Consider the following 11505-nt stretch of genomic DNA (forward strand, 5'->3'; position numbering starts at 1 on the left):
ATATCTTGCAGTGCTGTTTTGGTGGAGGTGTTTCTTTTAGTCTATTTTTGTTTCAGAAAGTCCTTATTTAGTCTTCCATTTTAATTGAGAGCCCTGCTGGATAAAGTAGTCTTGGTGAAGGCCTTTGCTTTCCATTATTTGGATATTTTTTTGTCATTACCTTCTGGCTTGTAGTGCTTCTGTTCAGAAATCAGCTGCTAGCCTTATTGGAGCTTCCTTGTATGTTACTTCTTGTTTCTCTCTTGCTGCTTTTAAGATTCTCTCTTCATCTTCAAAACTTAGCATTTTAATTATGATGTGTCTTGGAGTAGACATCTTGGGGTTCATCTTGATGGGGATCCTGTGTGCTTCCTGAACTTGTGTGTTTTTTTTTTTCCCTCTCCAGGTACAGAAAGTTTTCTGTCATTATTTTTTCAATCAGGGTTTCTACCCTTTGTTCCTTTTCTTCTCCTTCTGGTATTCCTATGATTCTAATGTTGTATTTCATACTGTCTTGCAGTTCACTTAAGGTATCTCCATATTTTTAGTCTTTTTTTCTGCTCTACCTGGGTGTTTCTTTCCATCTTATCTTCCACCTCACTAATTCAGTCTGCTGCTTCATTCAGCCCCCTTGTTAATATTTTTAGTGTATTTTTTGTTTCAGAAACTGTATTCTTCATTTTTCCAAGTTCTTGTTTATAGCGTCTATTTTCTTTTTCCTATTGTCGTAGTTCCCACTCAGTTCCTTGTAGTTGTCCATGAGTTCCTTGAGCATCCTTATCACCATTCTTTGGAATTCTATATTTGATAGTTTGCTAGTTTCCACTTCATTTAGCTACTTTAGTGGGAGTCTTCCATTCCTTTTGATTGAAGGTTATTCATTTGTCTCCTCATTTTATGTGACTCTTTTTGTTTGTTTCTATGCTTCTTGATGCTCTATTTTTCTAGCTGTTTTCATAAGGTAACTTATGTGGTAGGACTTCTGTGGGACTCAGTGGTACGGTTTCTTTGATCTCCTTGTCTGGATGCTTTAAGGTTTCCCTTTTTTTCTGTTTGTGTGGGCTCTCTTGTTGTAGTTTGGATTTACCTGTTGGTTGCTCCTTTGTTGGTAGGTTCTCCCCTACAGTAGGTTTACTGATATTCACAACTCTCATCTTGTCTTGTATGTTATCTGAGGCAGAGAAAAGGCTAAATGGAGTGAGATAGTGGGAGAGCATTCTATGGGACTTACGAAGCAATATTTTCAGTGATATGTCACTTAGAGCAAGGGAAATAAAGGAAAGAGTAAATAAAGGGGACTTCATCAAAATAAAAAAAAATTCTTCATTGATACAGAAAACATCAGCAAAATAAAATGGAAACCAAATGTATGGGAAAACCTATTTGCCAGTGATAAGTCAGAAAAGGGTCTGATGCCCAGTATATATGAAGAACTCACACAACTGCACTCCAGGAAGACAAATAATCCAATTAAAAAATGGGCAAAGAACCTGAACAGACACTTCTCCAAGGAGGACATACAGTCTTCCCAGAGACATATGAAAAGATGCTTAGCATCAACAGCCATCAGAGAGATGCAAATTAAAACCACAATGAGATACCACTTTACACCTGTCAGAATGGTCATCATAACTAAATCAACAAACAAGTGCTTGCGAGGTTGTGGAGGAAAAGGAACCTGAGTATACTCTTGGTGGAAATGCAGACTGGTGAAGCCACTATGTGTGGAAAACAGTATGAAATTTTCTCAGAAAACTAAAAATGGAACTGCCTTTGGCCTGGCAATTCTACTGCTGGGATTATACATTAAGAGTCCTGAAACACCAATTCAAAAGAATCTATGCACCCCAATGTTAATAGAAGCACAATTTACAATAACCAAGTATTGGAAGCAACCTAAGTGCTGATCAGTAAATGAGTGGATCAAAAAACTATGGTACGTTTACACAATGGAATCCTATGCAACTGAAAGAAGGAAGGAGCCCCTACCCTTTGCAACAGCATGGTTGAATCTGGAAAGCATTATGGTAAGTGAAATAAGCCAGAAAGTGAAAGACAAATACCATATGATCTCACGTATAAGTGGAATCCAATCAACAAAACAAACAAGCAAGCAAAATATAACGAGAGACATTGAAATAAAAAACAAACAGACAGTAACCTAAAGGTATAGGGAGAGAGGGATGATGGGGGAAAATAAGGGAGTAGTCATCAAGGAACATGTATAAAGGACATATGGAAAAACCAAAGGGGTGTAGGATTGAGTGTGAGAGGAGGGGATGGGTGGGAGAGGGAGAGTAGGGGGGGGAATGGAGACAATTGTACTTGAACAACAACAAAAGAAAATATTTTAGCTCTATGCCATATTTATTATTTTGAGGTCTAGATTGGACCATCACTAGCTATCTGGGGTATGTTTTTTTTCCTTTCCTTTAGAAGTTAGAAGTTCCCCCAAGCCCAAATAAAAATAAAAATTATGCTTTTTAAGGGTAAACCTAAAACCAGCAGACTGTCACTACCAGTCAGATTGCATTAGCTACAGGAAGTTACTGGACAACTCTGGCATTAATGGAGGAGAGGATATATTCTTCTCTCAGAAAAGTAGAGACAAAAGAATAAATATTTGCTTAAAATTAATTGACTCTACCACATTATTTAACAGTATCTTTGCAATAAAACTCTATATAATCACTGATATATATATATATACATATATACACATGTATATCATAACATAACATAAATAATTTAGATATGTATTTATATGTATATAATGATTGCCAATCTGACTGCCTAAAACAATAACACAATGAAGAAAAGAAGTATCATTAAAAACAATAAAAAAGGACAATGATATAACTTTGCTTTATTAGTAAAGAAACCACATTGCCAAAAACTTGTCTAGAAAATGTTTTCCTGTCATTGGAATATTGTTCAGTTGAACTATGGATCAATATCAACTAAAACATCAAAATAGAGCCAACACACTTTGGAGTGTTGCAGGTGGTGCTTAGAATTGGAGCTTTTTAGAGTTCTCCACAGTGGTGGGGCTCTAAGGCCTAGCAGAGAGGCAGGTGGCATGTGGGGGCTGGCCTAGCCAGGAGCCAAACAGGATATTATCCTGATTTACAGAACTAGAAGTGCAGCACCACACTGATTTCAAAGCCATTCAGTGAAGTCAGGGGAAGCCAGAAATTCTAGCCAATCTCTATTTTCTCAAACTAAATGGGTGATTCAAATCCAAATCTTTTCTCAATTTCATAATTAATATTTGTTATTAACCAGGAGACCTCCATATTTCCCTTAAAATATATCTGTTTATGTCAGAAACATTCCAGAGCTCAAAATCTCAGAGATTTAGGTCTTCCATATTAGCTTGAATGTGACATAGTCATGAACATGGTATTGAGGAAGCTGCAACTGCCGAATCCCAAACCTCCCTGAAGAGGGGCTTATTCAGCTAATGACAAATCTACATCAAGGACAAAGTTTCCTGCTTTCAGCAGCACAGAACTTCCACAGATGTCCTTAAAGCTAGCAAGTCCACAAGCTACAAAAAAAAGCCCTCTCTGCCCCTATGCCTCACTGTATAAGATGTAGATTTTTGACAAGTTTGCTGCCCAAATGCTAAGAGGTGATAAGTTTTTCAATCCTACAACTGGGTGGCTTACAAAATAAGGAGCTGTCCTTTATGCTTTAACACTGTGGTCAAAATCCATCTCTCTTTGCCTCTGTTGAGTCCTAAGAGGACAGTCGTCTACATAAAATTATATACAATTGGGCACAATCAGTAGATTCATTCAGGACAGACTCAGCTCTGATATTGGCAAGCTCTCTAGTGACTCCTGAACCATGAAGTAGGTGGTCATGGCAGGTCAGAGTTTATCATGGTAACAGAGTTTGAAGGGACTGACATTGGAGCTGACAGCAAGGTGGTTAACTTATCGGGGAAGGACTTCATCTATGGAAGCCTTTATGTCTGGAATGCTGAGAACCTACCTGAAGAGTTTCTTACACTGAAGGTAAAGAACAACAACAACAAAAAACAAATTCCTTGACTTTGCCAGCAACTTTTCTTTCCTTTAATAAACAGTATAAGCTGTTCAGAAATTCTATTCTGTTCTTTACATGAATACACTAAGGAAAAGATTGTGAATTCTAATAAAATCAAACAGTAAGATACTTGAGCTTTAAAAATAAACTGCATTGCTTAATAAGGTTGAATGTTTATACAATTCGCTGTAGACCTAGACAATTTAGACTACTAATATATGATACTGACAGGTTATATTCAGCCATAAAGATACCTTGTGTGGCACCCCTGACCTTTGTAAAAAACACTATTATATGGAAAGACACCAAGATAACATAACAAGAAACCATTATAGTTTTTATAAAATTGAAAGTACAGTCTGTACACTGAAATAAAGGATTAACGTATAACTGCAGAAACATCCATAAATCCAAGTTATCACCTATATATACCTCCCACAAAATGTTGAAAGATGATGTTCATGAAGTTAAATTAAAATTATAAACTCTGGATTTCTCAGATGGAGGTTTTATTTTCATTTTTTAACCATAAATTGGAAATATAAAAAGAATATACAAAAAAAAACTTCTCTGTGAAAGGCAATGTCAAGAGAATGAGAAGATAAATCTCATCTTTTGAGGAAATATTTGCAAAAGTCACCCCTGATTAAGGGCTGTTACCCAAAATATTATACAAAGAGGTCTTAAAAGTCAACAACAACCCAATTAGAAAATGAGAAAAAGAAAACAAACCTGAAAAGGCATATCATCAAAGAAAATATACACATGGCAAATAAGCCTATGAAAGATGTTCAACATTATATGTCATTACGGAACTGAAAATTAAAACAACAATAAGATACCACTACACAACTATTAAAATGACCAAAACAAAAACACTGACAACATCAAATGCTAGGGAGGATGTGGGATAACCAGAAACTCACTCGTTGACAGTGGTAATGTTACAGGGTGCAGCCAAGAGGGGGGACCCCAAATGGGCATTTGAAATGGGGTCCAGAACTTAAGGTGTCCAGGAGATTTGGGGATGTCTCCATCCCCCCCCCACCCAGGGTGTGGGTTGGGGGAAGGGACAAATGGAGCAGGGCCATTGAGAGCTGTTTAGCATAGCAACAGCCTTGCAGCTAAGCTCTGGCGTGGTCATTTGGCATATCTATAACTTTGACTGGTTGCATAGATATGTTAAGTAGCTGTGATCAGCTCTAAGCCAGGGGAATGGAAGTAACTTCCCCACCCAGATGTAACTGGGGGGGGGGGCGGGTCTCTTGAGTTACAGCGCCTGTGTGGAAGCTCAGAGAGGATTGGCTCCAGAACTTGGGGCCACACCTGACCAGACTCAGGATGGCAGCCCAGTAAAGCTGGAAGGACACGAGTTCTGGCATGTGAGGCCGAGTGTGGGAGGAGTCGGAAATGGGGCTGCAGAGGAAGATTGGCCACGGGGATTTAAAAACCCAGATTTGGCGGCCATTGAGGGGGAGAACCATGCTGCTTTAGGATGAGGAAAGCCATGTGCAGCCATTGGGGGAGAAACCATGTGGTCTTGACGGAGTGGAGACTCCTGCAGCCCTGAGAGAGGGAGAACCACGCGGCAGCCCTGGAGGAGAGAACCACGTGGCGTGGCAGACTGGGGACCCCCACAGCTTTAGAAGGGGGAACCACCACCTGGTTTTAGCAGAAATCCCAGCGACTCAGCTGAGGGTGCCGGGAACCCAGGGAGCTCTCCCAGTAGAGATGGAGTTCTAACTGGGAAGAACCAGAGGACTACCTGAGCCATGGACTTCTATTTCCTTTCCTGAGATACGGTACTCTGGACTGGGCAAAGGGGGAAGGAAGGAAGGACTGTGTCTGTTTGTGGGTGTTTTCAGGGATTTTGGGATTTTGGTAAAGACATTAAGTCACTACTTTAAGTTTGTATAGCATTAAATAAACATTTCCTTTCCTTTTCACAAATCTCTGGCATTGAGAGACGTCTTTCCTCTGGCGGCAGACATAACAGACCCGGGGCCTTCTTTCAATAATAGTATATCGTCCCAGCATCCCCCCCTTGTTGTGTTCTGTAACAGTAATGAAAAATGGTGCAGACACTTTGGAAGACATTTTGGCAGTTTCTTACAAAACTTAACATATTTTTACATATGATCCAGAAATCACTATCATTAGTATTTACCCAAAGGAGTTCAAAATTTATGTCCATATGAAACCTGCACAAAAATGTTTATAGTGGCTTTGTTCATGGTTGCCACAACTTGGAAACAATCAAGATGTCTCTCAATAAGTGAACAGATATACTATGTTACATCTAGACAATGGAATATTATTCAGCACTAAAATAAATGAGCTACCAAGCCATGAGAAGACATGGAGAATGCTTAAATGCATATTACTGAGTAAAAGAAGCCAATCTGCAAAGGCTAGATACTGTATGAGTCCTACTTTATGACATATAGGAGAAAGTGAAAGTCTGTTGACAGTAAAATTAGTGATTTCCAGGAGTTAGTGGAAAGGGGGGGGTGTGTGAATAGTTAAAGCACAAAGGATTGCTAATGTAGTGAATCTATTTCACATGATAATATGGTGGTGGACACATGTCATATATAACTGTCAAAACCCACAGAATATACAAAATCATGAGTGAGCTCTCATATAACTATGGGCTGTAGGTGAAAGTAAAGTGTCAGTGTTGATTTGATTGTAACAAATGTATCACTGTGGTTCAGCATGTTGTTAGTGAAGGAGATTGTATATGTGTGGGGTCATGGGTATATGGGAACCATCCAATCTTTGTACTCAATTTTGCTGTGAATCTAAAACTGCTCTAAAAATAAAGTATATTAATTAAATGCATACATACACACATGCATGCACTGGTATGCAAACATATAACAATTAATCCAGCCCAATTACTCACTTCCTAGCTTACAAAATTAAAAAAAAAATATCATGAAAACTAAAAGCTCTTTTTTTAATCATTGTTCAAGTACAGTTTTCTCCCCCCTACTCCGATTCCACCCACCTACCCAACCCTCCCCCCTTCCCCCCCACTACCCCCCACCCCTAGTTTTGTCCATGTGTCCTCCGAATTTGTTTCTGTAAACCCTACCCATTTCCCCCTGAAATTCCCTCTTCTCTCCCCTCTGGTCACTGTCAGACTATCCCCTATTTCAGTGTCTTTGGTTATATTTTGCTAGGTTTTTTTTTTTGTTTTGTTTTGTTGTTTAGATTCCTGTTAAAGGTGATATCATGTGGTATTTGTCTTTCACTGCCTGGCTTGTTTCACTTAGCATAATGCTTTCCAGATCCATTCATGCTGTTGCAAAGGGTAGGAGCTCCTTCTTTCTTTCTGCTGCATAGAATTCCATTGTGTAAATGTACCATAGTTTTTTGATCCATTCATTTACTGATGGGCATCTAGATTGCTCCCAGCACCTAGCTATTGTAAATTGTGCTGCTATGAACATTGGGATGCATAGGTTCTTTTGAATTGGTGTTTTAGTATTCTTAGGATAGAGTCCCAGCAGTGGAATTTCCGGGTCAAAAGGCAGATCCATTTTTAGTTTTCTGAGGAAGTTCCAAACTGCTTTCCATATTGGTTGTACCAGTCTGCAGTCCCACCAACAGTGCACTAGGGACCCTCTTTCTCCACAGCCTCTCCAACACTTGATGTTTGTTGCTTTGTTTATGATGGCCATTCTGACTGGTGTGAAGTGGTATCTCATTGTGGTTTTAATCTGCATCTCTCTGATGGCTAGAGATATTGAGCATCGTTTCATGTGTCTTTGGATTTTCTGTATGTCCTCCTTGGAGAAGTGTCTGTTCAAGTCCTTTGCCCATTTTTTAATTGGGTTACATGTATTCTTAGAGTGGAGTCGTGTAAGTTCTTTATATATTTTGGAGATTAAACCCTTGTCTAAGGTATCATTGGCAAATATGTTTTCCCATACAGTTGGTTCTCTTTTTATTTTGATACAGTTTTCTTTAGCTGTGCAAAATCTTTTAATTTTGATGAGGTCCCATTTGTTTATTCTTTCCTTTATGTCCCTTGCTCTAGGAGACAAGTCAGTAAAAAAGTTTTTGCGTGAAATATCTGAGATTTTCCTACCGACGTTCCCTTCTAGGACTTTAATGGTGTCACACTTTATATTTAAGTCTTTTATCCACCTTGAATCTATTTTTGTATATCGTGTAAGTTGGTGCTCGAGTTTCATTTTTTTGCACGTAGCTGTCCAGTTCTCCCAACACCATTTGTTGAAGAGGCTATTTTTATTCCATGTCATGTTGCTGCTTCCTTTGTCAAATATTAATTGACCATAGAGGCTTGGGTTTATTTCTGGGCTCTCTGTTCTGTCCCATTGGTCCATGTGCCTGTTTTAATGCCAGTACCAGGCAGTTTTGATCACAGTGGCCTTGACGTATAGTTTAGTGTCAGGTATTGTGATCCCTCCTACTTTACTCTTCTTTCTCAAAATTGCAGCAGCTATTTGGGGTCGTTTATGGTTCCATATAAATTGTTGAAGTGTTTGTTGTATGTCTGTGAAATAAGCCATTGGTACTTTAATAGGTATTGCATTGAATGTGTAAATTGCTTTTGGTAGTATGGACATTTTGATGATATTAGTTCTTCCAATCCATGAACACGGTATATGTTTCCATTTGTTTGTGTCTTCCTTGATTTCTCTCCTCAGTGTTATGTAGTTTTCTGAATACAGGTCTTTTACCTCTTTGGTTAGCTTTATTCCAAGATATTTTATTTTTCTTTTCGCTATTTCAAATGGGATTTTTTTTCTTGATTTCTGCTTCTGCTGTTTCATTGTTGGTGTACAGAAATGCCTTTGATTTCTGGATATTGACTTTGTATCCCGCTGTTTTGCCAAATTCATTTATTAGGTCAAGCAGTTTTTTGGTGGAGTCTATAGGATTTTCTGTGTACACTATTATGTCATCTGCGAACAGTGACAGTTTTGTTTCCTCCTTTCTAATTTGGATTCCTTTTATTTATTTTTCTTGTCTGATTGCTGTGGCTAGAACTTCCAGTACTATATTGAATAGAAGTGGTGAAAGTGGACATCCTTGTCTTGTTCCTGATCTTAGTGAAAAAGATTTTAATTTTTGCCCATTGGGCATAATGTTGGCTGTAGGTTTCTCATATATGGCCTTTATTATGTTGAGGAATGCTCCCTCTATTCCCACTTTACTGAGTGTTTTTATCATAAATGGGTGCTGTACCTTATCAAATGCTTTTTCTGCATCAATTGATATGATCATGTGGTTTTTGTCTTTGCTTTTGTTTATGTGATGTATTACATTTACTGATTTGCGAATATTGTACCATCCTTGCATCCCTGGAATGAATCCCACTTGGTCATGGTGTATGATCTTCTTAATGTACTGTTGGATGCGGTTTGCAAGTATCTCGTTGAGGATTTTAGCATCAATGTTCATCAGCGATACTGGCCTGTAGTTTTCTTTCTTTGTTGTGTATTTATCTGGTTTTGGAATTAAGATGATGTTGGCCTCATAAAAAGAGTTTGGGAGTCTTCCATCTTTTTGGATTTTTTGAAATAGTCTGTGAAGGATAGGTGTTAGTTCTTCCTTGAATGCTTTGTAGAATTCTCCTGTGAAACCATCTGGTCCAGGGCTTTTGTGTGTTGGGACTTTTTTGGTTACTGTTTCAATTTCTTTTGCAGTTATTGGTTTGTTCAGGCTTTCTACTTCCATTTTATTGAGTTTTGGAAGATTATATTTTTCTAGAAATTTGTCCATTTCATCTAGGTTTTCAAATTTCTTGGCATACAGCTCTTTGTAGTAATTTGTTACAATCCTTTGTATTTCTGTGGTATCTGTTGTGATCTCTCCTCTTTCATTTCTCATTGTGTTTATTTGGGTTTTCTCTCTTTTTTTCTTGATGAGTCTGCTTAAAGGCTTGTCGATTTTGTTTACCTTTTCAAAGAACCAACTCTTGGATTCATTGATCTTTAGAATTGTGCTTTTAGTCTCTATGCCATTTAATTCTGCTCTGATCTTGGTTATTTCCTTCCTTCTGCTTGCTCTGGGCTGACTTTGTTGTTGTTCCTCGAGTTCTTGTAGACATAGGGTTAGGTTGTTTGTTTGAAATGTTTCTAACTTTTTCAGGTGGGACTGTATCGCTACGAACTTCCCTCTCAGGACTGCCTTGGCTGTGTCCCATAAGTTTTGGGTTGTTGTGAGTTTGTTTTCATTTGTTTCCAAAAACCGTTTGATTTCTTCCCTAATATCATTCTTGACCCATTCATTGTTTAATAGCATGCTGTTTAGTCTCCATGAATTTGAGTGTTTTGGGTTTTTTTCCTTGGGGTTGGTTTCTAGTTTCAGTCCCTTGTGACCCGAGAAATTGCTTGGTATGATTTCAATTTTTTTGAACTTGTTGAGGCTTGTTTTGTGTCCTATCATGTGGTCAATCTTTGAGAATGTTCCATGTACATTTGAAAAAAATGTGTATTTAGCTTCTTTGGGATGGAGGGTTCTGTAAATATCAGTAAAGCCCATTTTGTCTAGGGTATTGTTCAATGCCACAATATCTTTGTTGATATTTTGTTTGGAGGATCTGTCCATTTTTGACAGTGGGATGTTAAAATCCCCCACAATAATTGTGTTGCTGTCCATATCTTTCTTGAAGTCCTCTAAGATTTTCTTTATGTATTTGGGTGCTCCTATGTTAGGTGCATATATATTTACAATATGTATGCCTTCTTGGTGAATTCTTCCCTTGAGTATTATGAAATGACCTTCTGGGTCTCGCTTTATCGTCCTTCTTTGGAAGTCTATTTTGTCAGATATGAGTATTGCTACCCCAAGTTTTTTTTCCTGTCCATTTGCTTGGAAAATTTGTTTCCAGCCCTTCACTTTCAACCTGTGCAGATCTTTTATCCTGAGGTGGGTCTCTTGTAGACAGCATATGTGTGGGTCATGTTTTCTTATCCAATCAGCTATTCTATGTCTTTTGATTGGAGCGTTTAATCCATTTACGTTTAAGGTTATTATTGATAGGTACTTATTCATTGCCTTTTATTTACATGTGATCCTCTCTCACTCTCTCTTTTCCTTTCTTTCCTTAAAGCAGTCCCTTTAGCATCTCTTGTAGAGCTGGTTTAGTGGAGGTGTATTCTTTTAGACTTCTTTTGTCTGAGAAGCTTCTTATTTGGCCTTCTATCTTAATTGAGAGCCTTGCTGGGTAAAGTAGTCGTGGTTGCAGGCCTCTGGTTCTCATTACTTGGATTATTTCTTGCCATTCTCTTGTGGCTTGGAGTGTTTCCATTGAGAAGTCAGCTGTTAGCCTTATTGGGGCCCCCTTGTATGTTACTTCCTCTTTCTCCCTTGCTGCCTTTAAGATTCTCTCTTTGTCTTGAAATTTTGCCGTTTTAATTATGATGTGTCTTGAGGTGGGCCTCTTTGGGTTCCTCTTGATTGGGACTCTCTGTGTTTCCTATATTTGTGTGA

The sequence above is a fragment of the Phyllostomus discolor genome, chromosome X (genome assembly GCF_004126475.2).
Source record: "Phyllostomus discolor isolate MPI-MPIP mPhyDis1 chromosome X, mPhyDis1.pri.v3, whole genome shotgun sequence".
NCBI classification, from domain to species: domain Eukaryota; kingdom Metazoa; phylum Chordata; class Mammalia; order Chiroptera; family Phyllostomidae; genus Phyllostomus; species Phyllostomus discolor.